Source organism: Manis javanica, chromosome 3 (genome assembly GCF_040802235.1).
Source record: "Manis javanica isolate MJ-LG chromosome 3, MJ_LKY, whole genome shotgun sequence".
In the NCBI taxonomy this organism is placed as follows: domain Eukaryota; kingdom Metazoa; phylum Chordata; class Mammalia; order Pholidota; family Manidae; genus Manis; species Manis javanica.
In genome coordinates this window covers 63,894,786-63,918,787 of record NC_133158.1, presented here as the reverse complement: position 1 = coordinate 63,918,787, position 24,002 = coordinate 63,894,786, and the positions used below count along the sequence as shown (strand labels likewise).

At 37.7% G+C, this 24,002-nt stretch overlaps 1 long non-coding RNA gene across 1 annotated transcript; it reads left to right on the top strand.

Moving 5' to 3' along the window:
* The first annotated feature begins 369 nt into the window (after positions 1 to 369).
* On the top strand, positions 370 to 15,031 carry LOC118971494 (uncharacterized). Its single transcript, XR_005059924.2, has 4 exons — positions 370 to 712; positions 10,014 to 10,771; positions 12,956 to 13,009; positions 14,475 to 15,031. It is a non-coding gene; the product is annotated as an uncharacterized lncRNA (long non-coding RNA).
* The last annotated feature ends 8,971 nt before the right edge of the window (positions 15,032 to 24,002 follow it).

Here is a 24,002-nt window from a genome sequence, read left to right as displayed (position 1 = left end):
ACACACACACACACACACACACACACACACACACACACACACACACACTCAGGAACCTATTTTAAAAAGAAAACTGTGTGGAATGGTGTGGAAAGTCTTGATGAAAAGGATCTTACTGGGCTTGATTTTGTTAATGGCTTTCTCAAACATCAGGAGAGTCAAGGGCTGAAGGAGTCTGGGGGGAAACTGAGAGCACAGTAACCCGAGGGGACAGGTGGAAAGACCCAAGGGTAGTCACAGAAGGTGAAAGGGAAGAAAAGGTCAGATAGGGAAAAGGAACGGCTCTGTGACTGGACTTCCCTGAATTCTGCATCTGACTGGACTCTCCTTACAGGAACCTGCCAAGTCTTTGGAGTGGAATTAACCCCTCCTTCACAGTTGCCCATGACAAACACTCAAAAATATGTCCGAGAAGCTGGAGATACGAATGCGAGGCGATTAAAGTAAGAGGCAGTTTATCCTTGGGAAAGCTGAGAAAGTGGAAAAATAACAAAAAGAAGAAGGCAGCCACAAGGAAAGAGTTCAGGCAGTGACCAGCTGGGAGTTTGGTGTGGGTTGTTACTGGGACGAAAACACCAAAGGAATCCAGACCTGGGCACTTTCCTTCAGATGTACGAACATTTCCCGAAAGGAAACCTTTAAAGACTTTGACCATCAAACTGTTGCAGCAGAGGGCAGCGGGGAGAAACAGTGTTCTCAAACCTGTCTCAAGGTATGGTGAAAGATCTGCTTTTTGAAGTCTTTGAAAGACACCTAGATGCATAAGGGGCACATTTCTGTGATTTCTGTAAAATCCGAACAGGCCCTTTCTGCTTGGAGTTCAGAAGCTGTACTTTAGCCAAGCTTAATAAAAACTGAGCCTGAACAACTGCCTATCTTCCATGCATGCATTATACATATGAAAACTAAGGAAGCACACGCAAAACAATGTATTGAAACCCAAGAATTCCACGATAGAAAAAAAAATCAGGTCTTGATCAAATGCTGCTTGCTAAGCAAGTTTGCAGGATCCTCTGCATTTAAGCGAAAGAGAGAGGAGAGAGAGAAAGAAGAAGGAGGGGCTGCGGAGAAGAAGACCAGGAGAGGAAAGCAATAAGAGAAAGATCTTGAGCACATTTTCCTTCTTCCATGACTTAAAATATTTACATCTGCCTTTCCTCCTCCTGCCTTTACCATTTCCTTTCCAGCCCCTGCCACCCACCTCCCTAGAGGCTGTCTGCCCCATTCTCACTCCTGATAAATTACTCCACTCCTTAGAGATTTGCTGCTACCTCCTGCACACATCCAGTCCAGCTCGGTGCCTTGTCTTTCCCCTGCAGGCTCCCTCTCTCTCTGCTCTGCATTAGGACGTGGAACATTCGTGCATGCACATACAGCTGCCCCGACTTCCCTCTGTCACTTTCCCGTGATGGACACTCCAGATAGTTAGCACAGCAGGCCGAGATGTTGGTGTAAGGATGAAAAGCTCTTCACCTGCAGTGCTGATTAATCATAAACAAGCTCTTTTCAAGGTAGGAGTTCTGGCAAAGGATGCCTGGAGAAGGAAAGATTGGGATTCTCCTGTTTGATGAAGAAAGATCCCTTCCAGATGCTAGGTGGCAGTGTTAACTCACAAACAGGCACATACCCAAGACTTGCCAAGTCACACAGATAATTTAGTTTGAGTGAGACACACATAGAAGTGGAGAACTCAGAGATGGGCTGAAGCCAGGAAAATAAGTTGTTGTGACTGTCCGTGAAGAAGTCCATAAACATGGAAGGCTGGCAGTCATTTCTTTAAAAGGGTTCAGCCAGAGCCAGTTGATATTTTTAAGAGTCTGCCTTGTGATTTCAGCATCAAGATTTCAAAGCCACACTATCTTTTAAAAATATGACACTGGTATGGAGATACCCCCGATCTTTAATATTTTCTCCTGCTCCAGCCAATTTCCCATCCGAATCACAGTGCTCAGCATTTATAGCAACTAGAAAATATCTGAACCCCAAGCATTGTTCTGACCACACAAGAATCAGGGGAGGTGTCTTTCTCTTTCTCCACATGACCACTGGTGCCACAATGCCTTCAGTCCCAAATTGCCCCAGTTAGGATGCACAGGAAAATCTTCTACTGTTCCTCCCTCTTACATTCCAATCAATCACCTGGACTTGTGGATTCACTCATATAAGTATTACTCATATCTACATTCACCTCTCAATTCCCATTGCTCCTGGTTTAGTTTGATTCCTTTTTCCTTCCTTAGATGATTTTGATAAACTTCGAATTGGACATTCTTCCTCTTGTGTTTTCCCCACCACATCATAAGCACAGAGATGAAGGGTGGTCTTTCAGAAGCATATGACTCCCTTCCCTTCCAAAGTGGGATGGATTTTCATCTGTGGGGTTAAAGGCCATACATGTTAATGGGACTTCCAAGGCCCTCTATGACCTGGCCTCATTTATCTCATCTTCTTTTCTTCTTAGGACTCCTTTTTGCACATTGTACACTCCAGCTACACATAGTCACTTAGAGTTCCCTTTCTATATCACATTCTGTCACACCTCCAAGCCCCTTTACATGCTGTTCACTCTGCCAGAAATAGTTTCCATCCTTTATTCACTAGTGGACATCTATTCATCAATCACCTATTCACTGTGCAAAACCCCAGGGCAAAGGTCACCATCTGAACATGCCTCCCTGGCTTCCCAGGTGTAGTTAACCCCTCTTCCCTTGGAGCTGGCATTTATGCACAGGTACATAGAGATGGAGACAGACAGATACAGATACATCTCTTTGGCAAAGCGTCTCCCACAGGTGATTTACACTATCTGTTTACATGTGTGTCTCCTGTACTAAACTATGAACATCTCAAAAGCAAAGTTGCTGACTTACTTGAATGTATCTCTGAGATTACTTTAGAAGATTTGTAATATATCAGTGTTTAAACATAGGATAAGGAATGAGTAGAAGGTGAGTGTTTTTCAACTTGAGGTGTCCAAAGAAGCATCTGATTATTGGGTTACCGAAAGAATGTTACTGAGAAAAATGAAGTGAGGGACATTTCTGAGTATCAGCACAGTAAACACTGGAGACCAATTACTTGAACTATAGACAATTTGCCCTTCTGAAGACTATTTCTCCAGACCATGTTTATCCCAGGGCATTAACATAAAAATTTGGCTATCTTGAAAATTTACTCTTTATATTGTCATACATTTTTCTTTCTGTATTTTCCAAATATTCTGACAATCTATCAGTTGTAAGAGACAAAGAGCCATTTCAAACACAGTTAGGCAAAAAGGGATTTGTTGGCTCATATTAGTGGAAATAATATTGGGATAATTCATGGAATCTATGCTTTCATTCACTTAATGCATATTATTGAGCACTCACTGTATACCAGTCATTTAACAGTCAGCAATATAGATACAGAGCCATTGCTTTCTTGAAGCTTACATTTACTTGGGCTTATGGGGTGATTTTATCCCCCACAGGGTACCTGACAATGTCTGATGACATTTTTGGTTGTCACGGCATCTCATGGGTACAGACAGGTACACTACCATACGTTCCTTAATGCACTCCAGGAAGACCATCATAACACAGAATTATTCAGGTCAAATTTCAATAGTGTCTTGATTGAGAACCATGTGTTAAAGAATAAATGAGTAAGTTATATAGAGAGATTGGTTGACAGATGACAGATGAGAGAGAGGAGAGACATAGACAGAGAAATACTGGAAGATAATGAGTGTTATAATGTAAATAATGCAGGATAGAAGGAGGAGGAAGAGTGACTTTTTAGAGAGTGATGCCACATAAAGCTTACCTGGTAAACTGTCCTTAGAGGCGACATGAATGAAAGGAGGGAGAGAGCTATGAGTCCATCCAGAAGTAGCCTGGGTCATGCAGAAGGAGTAGTAAGTACCAGGGGTATGAGACAGGAACAGGTTTGGCAGGTCTCAGAAATAGCACGTAGGCTTCAATGATGAGCAGAGGATATAAGGGCAGGTATAGGAATGAAGTTAGGTATGTAAGTGCAACGACATCACAAGCATCCTAGGCTATGGGAAGGACTTAAGCTTCTCCAAGCAAGATGGAAAGGGTGTGAGCGTGAACGAAAAAGGGGTCAAGTTTGATCTAGAGGTTTTAGATTGAGTAACTGAAAGAATGGAGTTGCCACTTACTGAAAGGGAAATATGTAGGAATAAGGAGGAGATAAAGAGCTCAATTTTATACATATTGTGCTTGATATGCCACTGAATGTCCAAGTGAGATAGAGTTGTCAGATAAACAAACCTCGAATTCAGGGAAGAGTTTACAACTGAAGAAATTTTGAGGTCATGGACTCCATAGCTATGGCCTCGATGAGATTACCCAGGAAGCGAGGATAGATATAAGTAAGTGCACATAAATATAAATAAGAGAGAAAAGTCTGGGCCCTAGGACTCTCCTACAGTTAGAGAGGTTAGAAAACTGGTGAGCACCCAGCAAAGAACACTGAGGCTTACTCAGTGAGGTAAGTAGGAAGTCAGTAAGGAGTGGTTCCCAGAGAAAAGATAGTCTAAGGAATAATACAGCAAGCCAAGTGCTCTTGGTAAGTATAGATAATGATGAGGAAGGGTTTACTCATGGGTCTGTGAACAGCTCAAGGGCAGTGTCAGTGAGAAAGTGAACAGAAGAGCCTGAATGGAATAATTCAAGGCAGATGCTATGTTGTTTATGGATAACTATGTGGATAAAACTGTTAAGGATTAAAAAGAAAAGGAAAATACACACAGAGTTTAGGATAGTGGTATCTTTTTCTCTATGGGAGGCAGTGGACTGGGATATAAAGAAATACAGGGGCATGTGAAACAAAATTGATAATGTTATAATTCCTAAATTGGGTTATTTCACTTCATAATGTAAAATGTGTCGCATATAGTCTTTGGAACGAACAGAAGATAACATAATTGAAACTTAAAAAGAAGACAGGGGAATGGATAGAACTGGAGTCAGTGGTCAAAGACTACTCTTCTGAAGAGTTTGTAGGAAAAATGGGCTAGTGGTTGGAGGTGCTAGAAAATTTAAGTCTTTTTTTCTTTCATCTTGATTTTAAGATGAAAGGCATTATACCATGCCTGTATGCTGCTGGGATTGTAGAGGGGAAAATAATGAAGCAATATGGAGAGGGCTGGTAGAATCAGAGCTTCAGGTACTGGAATCCTGATCTTGTGCTGTCAAAGTCACACACCTGTCTTTCATTACTGCCTGTCTCTGTTGGGCTTTAGGCTGCAACAAAAGGCTTTCTCCAAGATGGTCAGCTACAGCTTCACATTCTCCCAAATGAACAAATTCAGTGAAAAGAGAGAGAAATTTTATTTTTCAATTCCAGAAGGAATTTTTACTGGTTCTGCTTGAAGAGTAGCTACTGATGGTTAAACCTATGTTGCATATCTATACCTGTGGCTAGGCAATGGTGCCTATCAACAGCATGTATCATGTATTAGACACAAATATAATAAATTAACCCAGGCCACTACAATCAGGAAAAATTTCTAAAACAAAGAAACTCCCACTACTTATGAAAATATGTTGTAAAAGCAGACATAGCTGGGAAAACTGAGAAAGGGATTAGTGTCTGTTCTTAATGATCCATGGCATCTTCCACTTTCCAGAGTATGTTTTGTTTTGTTTCTCACTTAACAAGAATGGGGGTTGATGTGGAGATTCTTTTTTCATTGGAAATTTTGTTTAATATAAGCATATGTCACAGATGAAGGCGTGCTTTTCAAAGAACTGCAGGGCAACGGGAGAGAGATTTTTGAAATGTGACTATCTGAAGAGAATAGCACAGAGGCTTTGAGAGAGTTCAGACCATTATTCTGGGCCAAGAAGAGAAACACAAAGTGGTTTCCATGGCTATGTGTGGCAGTATTAGAAAGATACCTTTATTAAGAAAGGAAAAGAGGGAGGTGTGCACATACACCTGTATATCTATAGGAAAGTCATGAGAAAAAGAATGTCATTCAACATTATTTTTGACTTGAGATATTTTTAATGCCATTTGATTTCCCACTGATTACTGGCACGAGAACAGAAAAGATTTTCTTTTTGAAGCAGTTCAGATCTAAGCATTTTTAGGAAGATCTCTCAGAGTCAAATTGTATCATTTACCTCAGACCAACACAACTAAGGAGGAAGTAGATTTATGAAGTTAGCACAGGAAATGAGACCTATTGTCCTTTGTAACTCTTACCTTCAGTTCTTAGAGTCCACATCCCACATGCTAGGAGAATCTTACTAAATAATTTGGGCAGTCACAATAGCTACTTCCTATCTTTGCACTTTGCCAGCTTTGCAACAGCTAGGACAGCCTGAAGATACCTTCTGCACTTTCCTTCCTTTTCTCCTGGCCCTTCTGGCATCACTCTCTCTCCCTGCTTATTCCATTCTCTCCTGGCCCTTTCCCCCACCACTGCACTACCTTCATTAGGCTGTTCTCAGTAACACCATCTTGTCAAAACTTTCAGACCTGCCCCAAAAGGCACTGATAGCATGAGTGGAAACATGGCTGCAGTAACCAAAGGTAAATGGTTTAATAAACAAATTATAATCAAGTTTGGGCTGCGAAGAATGTGTGATATTCTCCACATATCATAATTCTGAATTGCAAAGAGAAGTCTCATAGCACTCATAGCTCCAAGATCTATGAATTGGACAAACAATATTAATGGGATAAACAGAAAACCGACACACGCGTAAGATCAAACAGCCAAGGGCTTTGTGTCCCTGGAACGGTCTGGCAGCCTGGCAAACACGCTAGAGGGGCTCTCCAAAAGTGAGCTGACGGCGCTGCAGCTTTCATGTAAACAATCGTTATGCAATCTTCTTTTAGTTTTCCTCAACCTTTCATGAGGTTCTCTCTGTGAACACCTTCATTAAATGCCAAAGGCTTTAAGCTAATATATTTTCTTCCCATTGCAAAATGCTTCTATTTATTTTCCCAATAATGTTGCTTTTGTAATGACATGAGACTATGAGCTGTTAGGTGAGGGGAAGAACTGAAACTAGAAAAAGAAAGGTCACAAATTTTAAACCATCTGGGGGTTTTATTGTTATTTTTGAAGTGTGTTTAGCACAGAGACAAATTGTACATTTACCACAAGTCACTGGGACCTAACGAGCTCCTAATGCGTCCCATACTTCAAGGTTTTTCAGAACAGGCCAGTAACTTAGCAACCACAGCTAAACCTTGACAGGAATAATCATTATTTGTGTTGCAGCCTCAGGCTTCCCCACTGTAGGTTTCTTTTTTTCTTACTAGCTTTTTTCTTTCTTTTTAAGAATCCCAGAATAAGCAAGAATAGTTCAAGGGAGGGAGAATTTCCTCCTGTTGCTCTAGGTCGTAAATGGCATGACTAGAACATAGTTCTGTAGCCTGGAGTTCAGAGCAATTCCCTCTGAGACATTAAGGAAGGTAATGGGGAGAAGGCTACGTGTAGTCATTTCAGGTGAATGTCAGATATATTTGGTACCCGCTCAAAACCAATAAACTTTTAGCACCTATGAAATTAACATTTGCAGTTTTTGGCAATTCTCAAAGCAACATGAAATTCTCTGATTAGAAAGTGTTTTAATATTGCTGAGTTACAAGTTTGGCATAAAACAATCCACACTCCTAAGCTGCATGGTCAGCTGTCAACCTGACTGCCCAGCATCTTTACTGCAGTGCATTTTAGCTGCTTTGTACTGAAGTAGCAAAAAATCACTTCATTATGAATGGTCTTCCCTACTTCCCTCAAAAATAAATAAATAAATCTTCTCATAAAGGTGATAGAAGATGAAACTATCTATGACAGTATCCAAACAGAAAATTAAATTTTTATCAGATAAACCATAACAAGTATGGAGAGTCATACAGAATTGAGCAGTTGCTGCTCATGAACTCCAAAGTTCTACAAGAATTTCCATGGTTTCTGCAGAACTAAAGAAGTTATGGCACTGGTAGGACATTTTAACAGACCATTATTATCAGGGAAAGCATAGCAATGATGAGAAAGTTTACTACACAGACCTATCTCTGATTCTACAAGTTTATCTGTGGTCTATACAGTAAGTGCCAATCCAGGAAGCCCCCAAACAGAAGAGAAAATGTGTTGTTATCACAGGTCTCTACTTAACTGCATTATAGGAGGTCAAGAAAATAGAAGGAATACTTCTTAGTTTACATCTATTTTTGAAAAGAAAAATAATAAAATGTTATGGAAATTCAGGATCACTAAGCTCTAGCCCTCACATTTCTATTAACTAGACATATGACTGTGTGCCATGGTAAACCACTGTAGACACAGGAATGTCCCTTAGATGGGTGTAGACCCAGATAGCCCCTTTAGTCTTAGTGCTCAAAGATCTTCATGAAAAGACAGAGTAAAAGGGCAGGATAATGCATCACACTGTGACTAGTTCTGAGTAAACCACGGCATAGATGAATGCTGGTTATTTCTTTCCTTCTTTTTTTCTGAAAAGAGAGTAATTATAATAGTTTTTGGCACAAGCCTGTGCTGTGGGACCTGACTAGTGAATGCACTCTAAGTTCTCTATTTAATGATTTAAAGGATAGCTACCACAGGAGTTTGATTAATAAAAATTGCTCCTACAAATGCTCATGAAAATAAGCTTTGCTGATGACTAGCATCTGATTCTCATATGTCTATATATTTGGGGTAATTATTTTATTGTCAAGAAATTATTTATCTGAGAAATGGTTACTAGCTGATAAACAAGAGAGACCTTTGTCTTTTTCTGGATATAATATATATTTCTATGTGGTGGGAGTAATGGACGGAAGGTGAACTAGGATATCTCAGTGGGAGGTACAGAATGATCAGAGAACAAGCAGGAGTCTAGAAGAAACTTTAGGACTAGCTGCAAGGAGGATACATATCTTGAATGAAACAAAAAAAATGAAGTTGGATACAGTGAGAAAATTTCAGTGTTCAAGATGCCTGGCAAAAGGGACCTGGACCTTGGCAGAACTTGGAAGTTAGATACTGATTTATAGACTGAGAAATCCCAGTCAGATCTTTCCTCCAATCTGAACAAAGCTTTATTGATTTTTATGCATATCCCACTTAATTGCTTAAGACCACTTTGTTTAGACTTATGCAAAGGTGTCCTTTTGCACAACTCCTGGGGGAAGAGATTTTCAATATAGTCTATGTAAATGGCTGCATACTGCACAACCCTGTGGGGGAGAACCTAGCATGATTGTCTCTCAGGATTATCTATATTTCAAACTATAAATTGATGAAAGAATTGATAGCAATACGTGGGTGCTCTCTCAGTAGGTAGAGAGAGAAAGAGAAAGAAAGGGAGAGAGGGAAGAAGTCATGAGGAAGTCTTAGACGGGTTTATTTCACCATTCCTGTTTTAGTCCACAAAAACTATATAGAGCTCTATAGCTAAGGTAACCAATATTCTGTGATTTGGGAAATTGCAGCCTGGGAGGCTAGGAAAACACGAAGACAGAGTACAAATTAATCTTTTTATTTTTCTTTGCCAGAGCAAGTTCTGAGAAAATAGAAATATAATCTCTTCTGGATTTACTGAGAAATATAACAAGAATGCTAAAGAGAAATTACTATGAATTTTTATGAGATGAAATAAACATATTTATCCTTCGAGTCAAAGGAATTTTCTTTGATTTCTACCCCTAAGTTATTGGAGGGCAGGAGCAGGGGAGATTATTCTCAGATGTGATCAGCCAAGGACAATGCTCAAATAATAGTCATTTAAGAAAAAGAGCAAAAACGATGTGTTATGTACACTGGGGTCAGTTGGTGCAGTGGTTCCCATTTTATATTAACACTCTTGATGGTTATCAGGTTGAAAGTAGTTACATTTAAACAAATCAAGTGGTAATCCAAAATAAAGTAACAATCATTCTGTTTCCATTAACTGCAAGACAACAATTAAAATAACATAAAAAAAATAAGATGAGTAAGAAAGAACCGGTATGATGGTTTGACCAGGAATGCCCTTTGTCTGCAGTGTCCTTATGGTGCTGAATTGGCCAGACATTTTTGGAAGTATGTGATCCTGCTTTTGGAAGCTTATGATCGCCCTCCCCCCATCATCACCTATTTGAATCAGTCCAGTTCAATTTGACAAGCGCTTATGGACCACTTCATGGAAAAATGGGAAGAAACTGGACTTGGTCTCAGAATTCCTGGATTTGGTGCTGGCTCTGCTATTTACTTCCTAATTTGACTTTCACTAAATAAATTTGCCTGTTTGGGTCATGGTTTCATAATGTGCAAAATGAAAGTCTAGACAAGTCGTGACACCCTTTCAGATGTAAAGACGTGACTGTGAGCATCACACTTTACTGGGATTGGAGAGGAATGCAGAACAGCTGTCTGGTTTGAGACTCTCTCACTTAGATGGCAGCGTGACGTGGCCAGCCCTGGCCATCGGCTTGTTTGCTCCCAGACTTATTCTTTGCTCCTTCTCTGCCTGTTCTGAATCATATTTCCTGAGCCCCTTGCTTCTTGTTTTCTGGAGGTTTAGCTGATGAGAGGAATTGATGGGAGACTGGAAATTAGGAGGAGGAGAAAAGCCAAAGTAATTTTCTGTCTCTGTCTCTCTGCTTGAGTAGCGTCCAAGGCAGCCACCTTAATTCCTGTTAGACAACTTCTCCTCCACGGTCCCAAGTGGCACAGCACAGGCAAGGTGATCATGTGGGATCCACCAGGAAGTTCCTGGGGTCCAGTAGCACCACCTACGCCCTTGGATCCTGCAGCTCAAAGGTATGGGCAACCTTGTTTTGTTTGTGTTACTTTCTGGTCTGCTTCAACATCTTCTGCTTGGAAGTTCAATTATTTTGTTCCCAGTACAATCGATTCTCTCCATTTGAAATACCAGAGTGGATTTTCTGTCCTGACTGGATCCTGAGTATTGTGTAATGGAAAGAATGTGGCTTCATAGAAAAAACAAAAAACAGTGGGTTTGAGTCTCAAATCTGCCCATTAACTAGCTAAGTGATTGTGGGAAAAAGTTATTTCATCTCCTTAACTATAATTATTGGAATAATAATACTTAAGTTGCAAGATGTTTCTAAGGATTAAATGAGAAAACATATGTGAAATGGTGTCTGGCAAATGTTAAGTGTCCAATAAATGTTAATTCCCTTCCTTTTTTTCTCATGGACTACTCAGTAAGAAAACAAAAAGGTGCTCTTCAGATAATTATACAGCAACATAAAACTATAAACAATATACAAAGATACAAGGATGTGCTTAGAGAACATAACTCACCTACTTTAAGTACCCCACAGGTCTAATCCAAACTATAGACGCTTCCCTGTGCTATGGAACCTTCTGGATTAATCTGCTTGTATTGCCATAACAAAAAAAACACAGACTTGATGGCTTAAACTACAGAAATGTATTTCCTCACAGTTCTGGAGGCTAGAAATTCATGACCAAAGTGCCTGCTGGTACAGTTTCTAGCCCGAGCTCTCTTCCCTGCTCATAGATGGCCACCTTCTGGCTTTGTCCTCATATGGCTTCTTCTCAGTGTGCAGAGAGGGAGAGAGAGAGGACAAACCCTCTGGTGTCTATTCTTTAAGAACACTAATCGTACAGGATCAGGGATTCACCCTTATGACCTTATTTAATCTTAACAAAATATCTTTAGCGGCACCATCTCCAAACACAGACACACTGGCTTCAGGGCTTCAGCATATGAATTTGGGGGGAACATAAACATTCATCCCACAACACCTCCTAGATACACTTTCATGGTGTTAGTGATTGAGGCAGCCTTCCCTATTTAAAACAATCAGAAGATCTGGATTGCAAATGTAATTTTCCCATTATTCCTTAACCCCAACTCTTCATGTATTTTTATTTTCAAGTTCACAAAACCAATGTGCCCTACCTCACAAATCTTGAAAGTTCAAGTCTTATCCGGCAATGTACCTTCTCTCTAGTCTCTGACATCACTACATCAGTGCTGTATTTAAATTTAGGAAAGGAAGAGTTGTTTTGACTTTGGGGGCAAGATTAGCTTCCTGCTCTGCAACAACATAAAGATGACTCAGAGAAAGAAGTTATTGTCCCTTTTAAAAGGGTTTCTTTGGTTCAAAGAATGTTGTATTTCCCTTTGGACATGAAATTTAATTTAGCTAGTCCCATGTAGGCAAGAAACAGAGATGATTCTAAGGTAAATGAGTAGTTTTAAAAATTAGCCACATAAACCAAATAAATGCTTAGGTCTGGCAGAACTTGGCACACTTAAGGACAAGTTACTTATTCACGGGAAACTCAATTCCCCATACTTGTAAAAGGAGGGATATAAAGCAATCTAACTTGTTAGGGATATTACATTATTACATTTATAAAATACTTTCAAAATCTATTGCCTTTATAATTGGGGTGAGTGGGCAGGGAGGGGGAGGGGGATAAAGGGACACATAAATTCTCAAATATAAGTTGGTCTCAGGGATAGCAGTAGAGCATGGAGAATATAGTCAGTGATTCCATAACGTCTTCCTATGTTGACAGAGAGTAGCTGTGCTCATTGGGGTGAGGATTTAATAATGTGGGTAACTGATGAACCACCATGTATACTTGAAACTAATATTAGATTGTATGTTGACAATACTTCAATAAAAAAAAAAATTGGGCAATTTTCATTAAAAGTATAAATATAAATATTTAATGTGTAATGTATTATAAATATATTGAGTATTATAATAATTAACAATATATTAATTTATATTAAAATTTAATAAAATATAAATGTAATAAACAAATGGCATTTGATTAACATAACTCATCATTTCATTTCTAATCTATAAAATAGTGTAAAGTCATCCAGTTAAAATGCTGACATCATATGATGATACTATTTTCCATAGCTTAAATTCCTATAAGGGCCAGAAAGAATTGGGGCAGTATTGACACAAATTAATTTCTATATTTACCCAGGAACCGTGGAATTCTTGGTCAAATTTCAAGTGGATACCTGAAGAAAGAGTGGAAGTAATTACTCTATCTGACTATCTATGAGAAGATAGAATGTCAGTGGTTAGCCAGGAATAATAGGTTTCTCAGACGTTTGCTTAAAGTTTTGTATTAGATTTTCCAAGGTAACTTTTCCTGGCAAAAACGTAAGGGGGCCTGGTCATTGAATCTCACTTTGAAAAGACAGTGGGTGGTTGCTTTCTTCTGCCAATAACCACTGAAAGGTATTGTAGGACTCCAGAGCTGAGCCTGCTGCTAATGCTATACATACTCAGTGCCACTATGAATATTTCCCACAGCCCCCACCCCCAAAAAAGTGCCCAAAAAGTACATCTTAAAAAATGTATCAAGACCTTAGGAAGGGCTATCAACTTTCATCAAGTAAACCTATTTCAACACACCCAACCAAAGGAGCTATGGATTAGGATCCATATACAAAGATGTTCATTATCCCCATTATTTACAGTGGCAAAAACTAGAAGAACCTAAATGTCCTACAGAAAATGAATTCTTTAATGATAGAATATATGTTCAGTGGAATACCACAAGGTGTTCAAACCATATTCAACAAAAGTAGCAGAAGAGCAAATGCTCTTCTCACCTTTTCATAAGGAACATCTACTTTTCTTTCACTTTCTCTCATTTTATGCACTTTTCAACTGTAACTGAGATCATACAGATTTTTACAAAATCCAGATGTAGCTTCTTGGAATCATGAAATCCAACTTTGTATTTACTCTCCTTGGCCACATGATAACTGTATTCCTCCTAAGGAAATGGGTACAAATACCTTCCCCAGATACTTCTAGTCTGTCCTTCCACTAATCAACCCACCTCTCCTCACAAAGGCTGATGTGGTACCTACGCTTCTGACTGAAGTGATATTAAGAGATTTTGCTTAGCTTAGGCTCCTTGCACTTAACTTTAAGATACATGAGACCACCTTCTCCAATTCAAGACCCACAGTCCATATCATGGGAGGCAAGGTGTGTAGTGGTTAAGTACATGAGCTCCAGCTCCAGATAGTGAGGTCTCGCACTGCCGCCTACTTACTCAGAAAGATATTTAACATCTCTCTGTTCAGTTTACTATTCTGTAAATCAGGTTTCTGTGAGGATTACAAGAATGTGCATATCACTTAGAGCAGTGCCCGGCACATAACATTCAATAAATGCTAGTTATTATTAGTATTATGAAGAATGTCAGACCCTTTTTGTATCTTCCATACTGATATTGAATCATTTTCTGGTAGTATTTTGTATATTGTACTTCACAGGAATAATATTTCATTGACTTTTTTGAAAAAACAGATGATAATGATTAATGCATCAAAGAATGTATTTTGAGGGGAAGAGAATGTTTAACACGATTAGACTTTATTTTTTTAAAGTTGTTTCAGAGACTTCAACTTAAACAAGTTGTACATTCAACTGGAAATAGTAAGAAGGAATCCTCGCATCTCATGGCTTGCTTTTTCCACCAGGCGACACTAGAGCCTCATGAAGATAATGCAACCCCTGAAAGAGCTCCAAATGACACTGGAAGAGGACGGTGGGGGGTGGGGAAAGTATTATATGTCTTCATACCAGATGAAGCAAGATTGGGAGAAGTCTTTTAGCATATCATTATAAAATTTGAGGTGAATGACACAATCTCCCTTTTCATTTAAAATTTGTCAGATTTAACTTATGGAGCTGCTAGATTCAGTGCAATGGACACCTGTTCCTCACTGAGAAAATATTTTAAACATCAGATGCAAATTAAAATGTTTCCCGTATTTCAAATAGAGTATAATTCATAAAACTGTTTGCATGTTGCAATAAAGCAAAATCTTAGCTTGGCAGTTTTGATTTGTTATTTTACAAACATCTCTGCATAAATTTGGTTTGAAGGTACAACTCTACCCATATCCCCTAATTATCAAGTGATTTTGACTCCCTAACATTGGCTTTCCACTGGAATGACTCTGAATTTGTGCTCTGGATCTAGTTATCAGAATTCCTTCTAGATGTAGGTAAATAACAATGCATACTGTATGGTTTAGTCTGATGTTTAGAGCAAAATGAAAACTCTCAAGTTTAAATCATGAGGACACTACGGATTTGATCACTCTTAATGCTTGTGAAGCCTTGAAATAGTTTAGGGAATTTTGTTATGCATTTCAAAATGCATATTTAATATTTCCAACCATGAAATGGTAATAGAGTTTATTCTCAAACTTGCAAATGAAACCCAGGAAGGTTCAGGGAGGGCAGCACTCCAGAGAATGGTATTTGAATTCAAAATGACATTGTTAAATTGGAGAAGTAATCAGAAATCAACAAAATGAAGCTTAACAGGAACCAGTGGAAATGATGATGGAAATAAAAAAGAAAAAAAGAGTAAGTGGCACAATTGCCAAAATGGGAATTCTACAGGAAAATGTCCTGCATTCAACTTAACAGATCATAATATAAGCATAAATTAGGCCAAGTACTAATGAAGCCTAGTTATTTTTTATTATTTTTTCTTAAATATATTATTAGAATGCATGAATCCTTGTCTAGTCGGCCAGTCTGGTACTCTCTTTTACCTCTTATTCCTTACTTTTCTTATCTTCCTTCCTCAACCCTTGCCTTCTTCAGCTTTTTTTCAGGCTTTTTGCTGACTTCTTGAGTCACCTGGTTAGTCCTGACCCTAATGGCACACGAGGTAAATAAATGAAGAACAAGAGTCATTATGAACTACAGCTAGAAGTGACTTGCAGTTAGTCAACATTGCATGTTGAGAATCTTCTCCAATCCCAGAGACTTATATATGTAGAAGTTGAGCACATTGTGGCGTAGTTCTTTAGGTGGGTACTAATGTCCCCCACATTCCAGTCTTAACCAAGGAATTGAGCAGAGAGACACATTAATTACCTCTTGGTAACAAAAGATATCAGCTAGTTTATGTGGGGCCCTGAATGCTATCACTATCCTGAGCTGCCTCTCTTACCAATAGGAGGCAGAGATAAGTATGAAAATTGCACTCTAGCATAGCAATATTTCACTTTATGAGAAACGGCCAGTTCTCAAAAAGTGTTTGTGCCATTTTATACATTCCCAGCACATATGAGATTTAAGTTACTCCATATCCTTAACATCATATCATATTGTCTTATTTCTCTTTAATTTTAGCTATTCTAGCAGGTGTGAAATGATATCTCATTGGAGTTTCAATTTGCATTCTTCATTGCATTTTCAATTTGCATTTCCAGGATGACTAATGATGTTAAGCACCTATTCACATGCTTACAGGTCATTCATATATCTTCCTTTGTAAATTGTCTGTTCAATACTTTTGCTCATTTTTAATTAGATTGTCTTTTATTATTGATTTTTAGGAGTCCTTTCTATATTCTTGATACAATTTATTTGTAAGAAATGCATTCTGAACATTTTCTTTCAGGCTGTAGCTTGACTATTCATTTTCTTAATGATGTCTTTTGATGAACAGATTTTTTAATTTTAATGATCTCCAATTTATTAGGATTTTCATTCCATATAATGGTTTACACTTCTTGGGTTCTATCTAAGAAACCTTTGCCTTCTACAGTGTAACATATTCATTCACTTATATTTTATTCAAGAGCTTTATGGTTCCAGGTTTCATGTTTAAATGTATGATTATTTCAAATTAATTCTTGGGAATGGAATAAGGTAGATGTAGATGTCATTTTCCCCCTCAGTGTGAGTAGTCAGTTGTTTCAGAACCATTGTTCAAAAATACTTTTTTCCTATTTAATTAACATAGTGTGTTTGTCAAAAATTAATTGAGCACACTCAATATTAATATTAACACAACAATTCTTACCAAACTGATGTAAGGGCTTGACATTATTCAAATCAAAATTCTAGTAGGCTTTTTTTTTAGTAGAAATTGACATGTTGGTTTTACAACTTGTGCAGAAATGCATAGGATCTAGAACAACCAGAGTGACTTACAAAAAGAAGGAAGTTAGAAGAATTACTCTACCTGACTTTAGGACTTACTATAAGACTACTGGAATCAAGATAGTTTGGGTATTTGCAAAAAGATAGACATAGATCAATGGAACATAAAAGGGAGTCCAGAAATAGAGAAACACACATACGAATTGATTTTTGGTAAAGGTGCCAAGGGAATCAATGAGAAAAGGAAAGACTTTTAAGCAAATGAATACCTGTATAGAAAAATGTGAATCTACCCTTACATCATACACAAAAATTAACTCAAATTGAATTCTAGTCCTAACTGTAAAACCTAAAACTATAAAACTCCTAGGAGAAAATCTATATGAGTGTAGGGTAAGCAAAATTTCTTAGAACACAGTAGCATGAGACATACAAGAAAATAAAAAGATACATTGTCCTTCATTAACATTCAAAGTCAGTAATCTCCAAAGACACCATTAAGTAAAGAAAAGGCAAGCCACAGATTGGTAGAATATAATCACATATATCAGACAAAGAGCTTGTATCCAGAACAAAGAACTTACTGAACTCAATTGTAAGAAGGCACAAAACCATCAATATGAAAACAAATTAAAGATTTGAGAAATATGAATGGCTAATAGTACATAGAATGATGTTCAACTTCACTAGCCACTGAGAAATGAAAATTACATGTATACATACTACCATTAAAGCTTATCAAACTGGACACTTTAGAACTGTGAACTTTATCATATGCAGGGAAAGAAAGAGAGGGGAGAGAGAAGGGAGGGAGAAAAGAAGGAAAAAAGGAGGGAAGGAAGAAAAAAGAGAGAAAAAAGAAAGAAAGTCAATCAGTCAGTCAGTCAACTCAAATACCAGTTTCTCTGCATAGTCTCTGCGTGTTCTTAGCCAGAGGTAACATCTTTACATAGATAGACAGATACATACATACATACACAGACTGGCTGACTAATATTCTGTACCTATTGCACTACTAAGCTTATTTGTTTTTACTCCATGAATGATGTTTTAAAACATTAAAGCACTATTCATGGTAACTAAATAGTTGATGAGGAAAATTTCTTCTTTATAGAAGAATTCTAGGGGGAAAATAGAATAATGTAATTTAAAAATCAGTTTTGCTACCTCCTAATGGAATAGTGACTTGGGCAATGTTCATCAGTGGACAATAAGAATAATAGGCAAAATTTGGTGAAAACCTTTTTAATATATGAGCCTGGGTTTCCAGCCCCTGAACCCATTGATTAGTCTAACCATTGCTAAAAGCATAACAACCAGCTAGCTGCCTGGTGCTGGCCTTCATATGTGATCCAGGTATGCTACATACTGCCTACTACATGCTGTTGAGAAAAGTCATTATTCTGAGTCTCAGCAAGCTCTAACTAGGAGAAATACACAGACTGGAGGAGCCCCTTAATCAGCAACACAAAGAAACAAACAAATCTAGAATATAAGATATTTTATAAGATAAGTGGCTAAATTTCCCAAACAAATGAAAAGTTTGGAGGAGGGGGGCTCGTACAGTCTAGAGATTTAGGAGAGAATACAAACAAATACAATGTGTGGACCTTTTCTTTGATTCCTTGTTGGAACAAACCGATGACAAAAAGACATACCCAAGACGATTAGAGAATCTGTGTGGTCTAGTAATTGAAGGATCTGAGCAAAATGTTTAATTTTTTTAGGAGTGATAATATCACTGTGGTAATATTTTATAGTATATCGTTTCCTGTTGAAGCATTCTGAAGCATGCATGGGTAAAATATTATATCTAGGACTTGTGTTACAGGACAGTGAAAAAATGGAAAAGAAGTGAGATAAGTGAAACCACATAGGCCTAACATTGATAAATACTGAAGCTGGTGATGGGTACATAGAGATTCGTTACACAATTTTTTCTTTCTAGTAGTGTGAATGTTTTAAAACTTTCCTAAGGAAAGACATAAATGCCTATGAAAATCCACATTTCATGTTTTCTTTTCTTCTTAACATTTAGTTAGCACTGAACGATACTTAAGCATCCTAACTCCATCTCCCTTTCTGATGCTGTGAAATGCATTTATTTTTACCTTTCACAGTATTGAAAACAACCAGCCACGTGCAAGAACATGCTTTCATCTTCAGGGACATATCAATATACATCTAGGCCACTTTCCCATTCTTAACATCCCCTCATCTTCTTAACATCTTCAGCCTCATCTTCCTTTCACTGTGAAAGAAAAACCACAGACGACAGGCAGGACTCAGTCTTCTCTCAGAACAGTTCCGGCTCGTAAAGTTGGGGTGAGTATGTTCACAGCCCTCTGTGCTCAGAGGGCTGACCCGGGCCCAGGGTGAGTGGCCTGTTGAGGTGCAGCACTTCCAAGAAGGAGGCTGGAACAATGTGCTGGAAATAAATTCTGAAGCTCAGGAATTAGGTTAGCTTTTCTTCCTCTTCCGGTACTGAAGGAAGTAACAGCTTTGCAGAGGGACAAAGGAAAAAAATATCATTGAATCCTTGTACAAATATATTACTATCCACTTGCTGTCTGTGTCTCAGTCACAATTAATTTATTGCTGCCTCTAGAACCTTCCAAACTCATTCTCTCTGAAGGCACTTGCACTGGTCCCTGCATACATCTCCAGCCTCAGCTCAAATGCCATCTTTTCTGTCAGACCTTTCTGAGCACCCAATCTAAAATAATTCATCTCTCCATCACTTTTTCACATTTACGCCATTTATCTTCTTCTAAACACTTAGCACTATCTTTTTTTTCCTCACTTCCTTATTATCTGTCTTTATGTGCAGAGTCATCCTTAACTAGAATGCAACTTTAGGGATGTCATGATTCCTTGTCACATCTACAATGACTCAAAAGGTCACTGGAAGGCGGTAAGAATTCAATACATACTTTGGCTTGACCATTTTTTTATATTGATAGAAATGTATATTATATTATGACTTTATACCATAATATAACAGTAGCAGCAAAACAAATGATAGTATTATAAGAACATTTTTCAAAACATGATACATTAAAATATCTTGATGGAAACTAGAGATGGCAGTGTGATAGAAACAGGACTCTAAACATGAGCAATACTGGTAATATACATACAAATAATAACAGAATTAATATACCTTTCCTAAATGAACTAATAATCTCTTCAGATCAGTACCTTATTAATCATCATACTATCCCTAGAAATTCTAGGAGGAAGAAGCTACACAAAGGTGTTAAGTAATTTGGACAAAACATTCAGCATGTCTATGACAAAACTGAAGCCTTCAAACTAAAAATCAACTATTTATCAATTCATTCAATCAATAAGCACTTACTGGGACCCTATTATGTGTCATGCAAGAAGCCTGTCTTCCCAAGATATTTCTGAACTATATTATCCTCCTGTCTAACTCTACATTGTATAGAAGAAAAAAAACACCAAGGCTTGTGAAACTTACAACACACAAAAATCCTATAGCTAATTAAGATTAGCCTAAGGTATCCCAGCCATATCTTTTCAAGCCAACCATTAGAGCCTGATATTAGTGATGGCATTATTGATCAACTACATGCAATTTTCTACACAATGGATATTTACTTACATCTCAATCAAATAACCAGTATAAAAATATATTGCATTTTTTCTTCATCTGCTTCCCTCTTGATCTTTCTCTAGAGGAACGGTTTTCAGATCTTTGTCTTAAATTCTCTTGGAGGTGGAAATGAATGGCTTCTTTTTATTAAGCAAATGTGAAGTTAAAGAAATCCATGGTTTCAAGTTTTAACTGTGTGAGTTAAGAAGGGAAGTGGGCCAAGCCTCCTGGGGGAATCCCATCTGTCCTGGTGCTAGTGACCGACTAAGCTGCTGATTTGACATTCCGGGGAACTGGGATGTATTCTTCACTGGAGAAATCCCAAACCGTCTGACAAAACCTAAAGCATTTGACCTTTTCAGCCTTACTTCTTTCATTTTTTAAAATAAAAGGAGAAAAAGAAAAATGAGAGAGCCAGCAGAACCACACAGAAATTTGCTTATCAGACTCCATCTTCAGCGGTGTCCTTAAACCTTTTTGAAATGTGATCATAGAATTGTTAACTTTAGGGTGAAATTGGGCCAAATTGAAATGCCAACTCATATTTCAGAAAGCCATGCATGTTATCATCCTCCAGGGGTAAACTGGAACCTCAAAGCTTTATATATGCATACATATATACACTTACACACCCACATATGTATGCATGTATTAGGAGGGGGTTAGTTGTAACATTTCTGTAGCCAACTGTGTTCTTAGGGAAGAAATGAGTCATACGATTCCTCAAGAAAACTAAGGACAGAACAAAACTAGTAATATGAAACTTTAAGAAAATAATATCTAAAATAAAATTGAGCATGATACATCTGCCGGATTTTGTGACTCTGGGAGGTTATAGTAATGCTATGTAGAATGAATATGATATGTATATTTATAAATATATAAATATAAATTATATATAATGTATTACATAAATATATTTATATTCCACATGATCAGTGATTGATATGTTTATTAAATTAAACATATTTTATAAATTATAGATAGCTATAGAGATACAGATATATAGAATATATAGATAAAAATATATGAGAATAAAATAAAAAGGATAATCTGATAAATTACCTAAATTCTCTTCTTTTCCTTAGCCACAGAGACAGCAGTTATCACTTGGAATTCTTACATTTGTTTAGATACATCATGGGCAGAAGCATCAGAGGAGCATATTAGAAATCAGAATATAATTTTCTTTTATAATATATTAAATTACATTTACAAATATTGAGTACTAGTGTATTGCACAAATGGGAAAAAAGGCAATAGATAAGTATTCTTTGAGGGTGGGAATCACTTTTGCATTAAATATTCTCTGTACAAAATGAGTTTGGGGCAAGTATACACTTGATCAATGATTCACAAAACATCATATTAAAGAAAAAATAATAGCAATACTCAGCCCTGTATTTTAATTTGTCTTTCCTTTTGTTTAGGAAGCTGGGTGAGCCCTACCCAGCCTTGAAATCAGAATCACTATTGCCTCATACAACTTACAAGGAAAAGATCTGGATGAGGAGGAGGAGGAAAAGGACTGCATACAATTTATTTATGAAAATGATCTGCTCCCACTAGACTAACATACGTGTCTTGTTTTCCAGCCATCCCTAAATCCTTGTACTTCCTGCCTTCTTCTCTGGGCTTTTGTCATTCCCTACTCAGCTGACACTGTTTTCCATCTCTACTTGTCAAATACTGTAGCCTCCCAGATCTGAGTTTCTTTCAATCCCCTCTACATTAGGAATTCACTCCACAGCCTCACCCTGGGCTTTCTCACCATCTCTATCTACTCTCCACTTCAGAGTCATTGCATCTCACTGTCTTGCTCCAGTTACAATCTCCTATTTTTTTTAACCCACCCCCTCTGTTTTTCCTGAGCCTCATTAGAGCTGCTATTTGATCTCACAGAGACTTCTAGTCTTCTAACACTTATTTTCTTTTTGTCACCTTTCTCACAATTTCAATTCCTTCTCCCACCAGCCTGGACCCATTCCCTTGAGCATTTTACATTTCTTGCCCCTACTTTACTTGCCCACCCCCCAGTTTATATTTCCATGTAATCTCCCATCTATATGTTCATTCTACAGAAATATTTTCTATTTCTACACTAAGGCTACTAAGCCCTGCTAAAGAAAACCACATAGCCATATAGAGGTGTGTCACTGCATGTTTTGATTTTGAGTATAAGCTGTAATTTATTATCAGTTCTCAATTGCACTACATAATCCTGGTTAATGCCCTAGTACACTTTCTATTTATTTTTCATAGTTTGTATTTAGCCCAAATCCAACCCTTACTCCTCTTCTCACTTTAGCAAATAACCTACAAAACAAAGAAAAATGAGTCACTGTCCACTCATCTTATCTACATATAGAATTAAGGTGCTGTGGTTTTGAGAAAAGTGACTTGGCCCAGAGGTAGAAGAGAGGTGAAGAAATGGTTGAAGCAAAACCAGTCCTGCTTCTGGATTCTTCTGTAAAGTGTAATCTGAAGCTGCTGTGGATTAGCCATGGAGTCACAAGATACTTCCTACTATCACGACTTCCTTTGATGTTCCCATAACCAGCCCTGCACTCGTGCGTATGCTCCTATTACAAACTGCTTTCACACAGGCTCTCCCAAGTCATGAAGGAAATGCACGGAAAAGCATTGAACTAGTATTGTTATCAAAACTTAGGAAAATGCAAGATGAAGAAAAGACCCAACTACACAAAGCAAATTTTGGAACCATATAGAACTTAGGCCATTTGTACATGCCAGACTTTCCCTAACATATGTAAAACATCATCTTACATTTTTGATTTCTACTTTTTCACTACAAAATCCCTTATATGTTTAATACTGTATCATTCCTTACTCATCACCATAGTATCTAAGAAACAAGTTAACTAATCATTGTCAATTGCTGACAAGGGAAAAGTGCCTATATACCCTCACATTCACTTTATCCAAGAGTTTCAGTCTATTAGGGAATACATTTAAAACTATTCGTCTTCTTCATGACAGGAATATCCTGAAATTTTTGCATTTGATTTCAAGGGGAAAGACTCTGGATGTTTGTCATGTATGAGCCCCAGATACCTAATAAATATAAGTTAGATAAAGGAAAAGTCTTCCACTAGGTTCAGACACCAACTGTAGATAACATAGTTTAATGGAAAAACTGTAGAAAATAAAACCAAACCAATAGGATTTGGCAGATTTAGCTAATAATAAGCCTGATACAGGCCTGTAAGTAATGAGTATAAAACAATAATACGTTTAAAAGAAATTTTGGATGCCACAATAATGGCCCCATCTAGAATGAGGGAGTCGACTGTTTTGCTTTACTCTGTCCTAGTAACACCTCACCCAGGGTCTTCAGAATGCACACAGGTGGGGACAGACTTGAGCTTTGGAGCTAGACAGTCCTGTGTCAGAAGCCCAGGCTTGATAATTCCTGGTTTTATAGTATTTTGGCTTTTAAAATCTTTATCTCATTTTT